This window comes from Mesoplodon bidens (assembly GCF_964165515.1).
Source record: "Mesoplodon bidens genome assembly, chromosome: 5".
NCBI lineage: Eukaryota > Metazoa > Chordata > Mammalia > Artiodactyla > Ziphiidae > Mesoplodon > Mesoplodon bidens.
In genome coordinates this window covers 115898294-115904293 of record NC_138161.1, presented here as the reverse complement: position 1 = coordinate 115904293, position 6000 = coordinate 115898294, and positions in this window count along the sequence as shown.

The following is a 6000-nucleotide window of genomic DNA, read 5'->3' as shown; positions in this document are numbered from 1 at the left end:
ATTGGCACTAGAACCTGTCTACCCTTCTAGGAAAAAGAAAAGAGGGGCACAAGGTCAGAGTTTCGGGAAAAGCCAGCTGGACATGGAACAGTTTTGTTAGGTCACTATCATCCAGGCCAGCAAATCAATAGAGTCTCACTGGGCAGGTGGCAGTGGCTTCCTGGAGCACCGTGTTGAATAGGACTTTGAGGCTATGTCTAGGTTCGACAAAAAAGAGCACTGAGATTGATTGGCAATGTCTGTCAGGGTTAAAGGAGAAGAGAGTGAGCACACGTGCTCTGTACCGGTCATTCCTGGCCTGGAGCCTGGTTCTTAGTTGAAAGATCAGATATTCACGTTTGCCAGCAGATCAAAAGATATTTGATCAGGGTGCGGGGGGGAGGGGGGGACTGGCGCAACCAAATTCATAAGACAGTGATTTATAAATCAGGAGGACATTTTATTGACTTAAACTAGAAATATAAGTGTGCACCTGTTTTGAAGTTGGACTCTGCGTGGCCTAATGAAGAAACTCGGTCTTTGGAGTCAGGCCCACCGAGCTTTGCACCATGGCTGCATTTCTCACCAGCTACATAGCTTCTCAGACCACTCTGTTGATAAGGACATAGACGCTGTGTCTGAGACCAGAGGAAAAAAATGTCCTGATTAATTAACCATGTCTGAAGCAGTCAAGGTGGGGGGAGCGGGGGTGGCTATTTTTGGTATATATTGCTGTATGTTCTAGTTTTTACTAATCCATGTATTCTCTTCCGATAGGAAAGCCTAGTTTCTAGAATTAAAAATTGCCTTTTGAAAAAAAAATTGCTTTTTGAATATGGATATAAAAGATGCTTGCTGCAGGATTTTTATGGCTAGTATCATCAAGCTATCTTCACCAAACAAACACAAATGACACATGAATAAGAAATGATGACATGTGCCTCTGGATACCCACTGTCCTGCTCAGAGCTATAGGAAAAGATGGTCAAATTTTGTCTCCTGCCTACCCTCCATTTTATATACATCTTACATACCACCTGTGCTAACAGAAATATAACGCAAGCCGGAAAGGTGAGCTACATAGGCTATTTAACATTTTCTAGTAGTCACAGGAAAAAAATTAAAAGTTTTTATGTTTTCACAAAAATTTTATTATATAGTTTTATTACCAATTATACCTTGTCCTACATACTCTCATTAGAGGATAATCTTTTTATTTAGCTGTTGGCCTCAGGTATCTTTGGCTAAGGATTGTTATCTCAGAGAAGGAGACCGGGGCCCTGGTCCCCTCAAGGCTTAATCTCCCTAGTCTGCACTTGCCCCTGGGTGGCTGACAGGAGCTGCCCAGCCTGGTGTTTGTGGCTCTCTTTGTGGAGCACTGGTCTCTCCACAAGCACTGCTCTGGCAGGCTCTCAGTCAACCTAAACTGTTTTTCTACTTTGGAGTCTCCCAAAATGTCCACTATAATCGTGTATTTTTTAAAAGTTGGACAAAAAGACAGGTTTCTTTCTTCTTCATAAAGCTGCATTTATGGAAGCGAATCTATAGTTTTCAGATTCAGTACGCCTGGGCTGGGGCTGGTGCATTGGCACTGCTAAGAGTTCCCAAGGGACCGCAATTTGCTGGTCCAGGGACCACACTTTGAGAACCACTGATACATATCATTTGTTTCGTTGGAGGAAGGAGATGAGACACTTTGGTATTTGAAAGTAAAAGAATTTTGTAAAGTGGAAAGCATCAGGTTACACCTTTCCTCCAAAATAAGCCAATCCCAATTCTTCGTTATTCTTTCCCCAGAACCAGCATCTTAGCATGCTCCAACACCCCCTCTTCTAAAATTTCTCCCCCAGCCTCCTGCTACAGGCAGAGCACCCAGGTCCCTCCTCTGTCCTGGCACAGACCTCGACCACAGCCCTCTACTGTGCCATGGTGCGGTAAGCATCTGGGCATGCATGTTGACAGTCTTTCGGCTGGCAGCACCATCTCCCTAACGCCAGAACCTCTCATGGCAGTCACTCGAACAAAGAGTGCTGAATGATCGAGTGAATGAATGGCACGTGTTTGGAAGAGAAGAAGGGGACTATTTACATGTTTGTTAAAACTTCCCCTCAGTGTAAGAGATAACAAGGACACAGGAAATTCTTTTTTTAACTAAATTAAATTAAAATTTTTATTGAAGTATAGTTGATTTACAATATTGTGTTAGTTTCAGGTGTACGGGAAAGTGATTCAGTTACATATATTCTTTTCCAGATTCTTTTCCCTTATGGTTATTATAAAATGTTGAGTATAGCTCCCTGTGTTATACAGTAGGTCTTTGTTGCACAGGAAATTCTTAAAAAACAGAACAACGAAAACACCTGGACCTCCTGAGAACTCACTGTAACTTTAAAATCACTTACATGGTGTCAATCACCCAGAGTTCAAAATACCCATCATGGTTCACAGACATGATTTCCATTTGACATAGATGCCGTGACTTAGGGATGATGGACCTAAGCTGTGCTATTATGAAGAGAATGGATTCAGTGCCCTTAAAACACGGGGTCTTATGGGAACATTTTGGAAAATTTCAAATATATACAAAAGTAAAGAGGACAACATAATGAACCTTCATGAATCAACTGTCCAGAATCAATAATTTTCAACTCATGGCCAATTTGGTTTAATCTATAACTTCATCCACCTCACCAATCCATGTAATTCTTTTGAAGCGACTTCCACTGTCATACCATTTCAACCATAAAAAATGTCAGTGTGTATCTCAAATATATGACGATTCTTTTAAGAAGATAACACTATCATTATCACACTTAAATAACAAATCCTTAATATCATTGAATATTCAACCCATGTTTACATTTCCCCATTGTCTCATAACCTTTTTCAGTTTATTTGTTCAAATCAGAATACAAACAGGTTCAAAAACTGCAATCGGTTCATATGCTCTTAAGTCCCTCTTTTTAATCACTAGGTTCCCATTCTATCCCCTTTAAAAAATTTTTATTTGTTGAAGAAACTGGATTGGTTATTTTATAATGTTTCCCACAGTCTGCAGTTTGTGGATTATATTCCTGTGGTATCATTTACCCTATCCCCTCCCTCCCCCTATAGGAAATAAATTTCTTTTGAAAGTATTATATTTTATCCTTTCACTAAAAAAATAAATTAAGGGACTTCCGTGGCGGTCCAGTGGTTAAGACTCTGTGCTTCCACTGCAGGGGGCACAGGTTCAATTCCTGGTTGGGGAACTAAGATCCCACATGCCGTGCAGCAAGGTCAAAAAAATAAAAAGTTAAAAAAAGTTAAATAGTAACATACCATAGTACATGCACTTTTCTCTGCCTTGCTTTTTTCACTCAACCTTATATCCTGGTGATCCCTCCACAGCAGTTAACAGAGGTGGTCCACATTCCTTTTTTACAGCTGCATAGTACTCCACCACATGGATGCTACATAGCTTATTCATCCAGTCCCCTACTGATAGACATTTGGGCTGTTTGAAGTTTGTTGCTATTACAAATAGTGCTGCAGTGAACAGCCAATATATCTCTTTGTATTTTTGCCAGGATATCTTTGGAATAGATTCCTAGAAGGGACACAGCTGAGACAAGGGATAATTGCATCTGTAGCTTTGCTAGAAATTGCAGGCACTTTGCTTTTAAACGTAATGTGTTTCTAGAAGTTTTGTCATAAAAGGAATTCTGGAACAGATCCTATTTTAGTTATCTGTTGCTAAATAACAACTAACCCACAAAAGTAGTGGCTTAAAACAGCCCCATTTATTATTTTCTCATGATTGTGCAGTTTGGGTGGGGTTCCTCTGGGATGGTTTGTCTCTGCTGCATCTGGTTGGCTGGGACAGCTTGGCTGGGCTGGAGAATCCAAGGTGGCTTTATTCATGTTTTACACCTCAGCTGCAGTGGCTGGGATGGCTGGATGCTGGCTGGGCTTCTCTCTCTCCATGTGGTTTCATATTGTCCAGAATTCCAAGCTTCTTAAACATGGTGTCTAGATCCCAAGGCAGTAAAACTGGAAGTTGCAAGGACTCTTAAGGCCCAGGCCCCAAAGTCATATGACGTTACTTTGACTCCTACTGAGCACGTCTCAAGGCCACCAGATTCAAGGGGGAGGGGAACAAACTCCATCTCTTGTTGGGAGGATGATGTATGTGTAGATGATATACGTACAGAGATGAAAGAAATTGTTGACGGCCACCTTTGCAGACAATTTACCACAGACCCCAACTGCACATATGTGTTACACAGACCACAAACGCATGCCCTGTTCTTATCTACTTCAGCATCAGCAGACTGTGGAAAGGGTCCATAAAGGTGGTGAGAAGTGAAACACCTCTTTATACTGCAGCGTTCAGTGTGTGTAGTGGGAAAGCTCTACAGGGGGCCCAAAGTGGAGATAACATCTGTCACGCAAAAGGGAGAAAGTCCTCCTTTGAGGCAGGGCACTTGACCACCTATCTAGAACGTAAACCTATCAACAGCTATTGTAGTCATTCACTCTGTCTGTGTTTATTCAAGAACACTGTTCCATGCTCCAAGAGCACAGCGGTGAACACAACGGACAAGGTCCCAGCTCTTATGGTACTTACTTACATTCTAAATGGGGCAACGCAGAACACGATCAGGGATAGAAAGATAAATAAGAGAATATCCTGCCCTTGAGGAAGATACAATGTAGCTGAAAGTAGGGGTAAGCAATGGTGACCTAGCTAGAACCAAGTAGAGATAATGGAAAGACAAACACAGCTTTGTATGAGCAGAGGGAAGCCCAGATTAGGGCACCTGCTCTGCATAAGGAGCTACAACACCAGCAAGAATGTCTGCAGAGGTATGGACAGTAATGAGGAAGACAGCAGTTCAGAGGAAAAGAGAGGAAGGGAGGGAGCACTGTGGCTGGGGGAGTTGGGGAATTCTGCAGATGGGAGAGACGCACGGTGGGGACCAGCCTCTGCCTGGGTACCTGACGCCATATTGGTGGGTCCCAGGGGGACCTGTGTGATTAAAGGTTCTCACCAAGATGGTTTCCCCCTAAGGTGGGCTCCCACTACTTGTTGAGAGAGGGAGAAAGACAAAATGGGGACTTAAGACTGACGGATTGACCTGGGAGGTAGTGCCGTTCCATGTAAAATATCATACTGTTCGAAGGTCAAAACTGGAGTCCCCTGACAGGTGTTCAAGGCTTGGTCTCTGGCTCTCACCTCCACATGCTCTCCCTGGGTGATCTCACTCAGTCTGCGGCTTTCCAGAGCATCTAAATGCCAGTGACACACAAAAGATCTTCAACGCCGGCATCTTGCCATACTTACATATCAACCATTAATCGTACAGCACAGGGAACTGTAGCCAATCTCCTGGGATAAGCCATAATGGAAAAGAATATAAAAAAAGAATGTATATATGTGTATAACTGAGTCACTTTGCTGTATAGCAGAAATTAACACAACATTGTAAATCAACTACACTTCAAAAAAAAAAAAAAACCCTATATACCACTCGGAAGCCTAATAAGCACCATAAGCGTCCCATGGCCAAAATGGAATCCTTGATTTTTCCTGCAAAAAGTCTACTCCTCCCCCACCTTCCCTGTCAGTGAGTGGCACCTCCAGCACCAAGTTACTGGAGCCAAAACACTGGAGACTTTCTTGACTCCTCTCTTTTTCTAACACCCCACACGCAGCCGATCAGCTGGCCCTGTTGTTCTACCTTCAGAAGAGATCAGAAGAGATCTCAGATTCAACCACTTCCCAACACTTCTTCCCCTGCACCAAGCCTCCATCACCTCTCACCTTCTAACAGATCTCCCGCTTCCTCTCATGCTCCCCTTGGTCTATTCCCTACCCAACTGCCAGAGGAAACTTTTAAAACTAAAAATAAGGTCACAGAATATCCCTCATTAAAACCCTCCAATGGCTTACCACAGCAATCAAATGAAAATTCAAACTCCTAACCTCTCATTTGGCTTACAAGGCCCAGATTATTCTAGTCCCTGACTTGGGCTTCA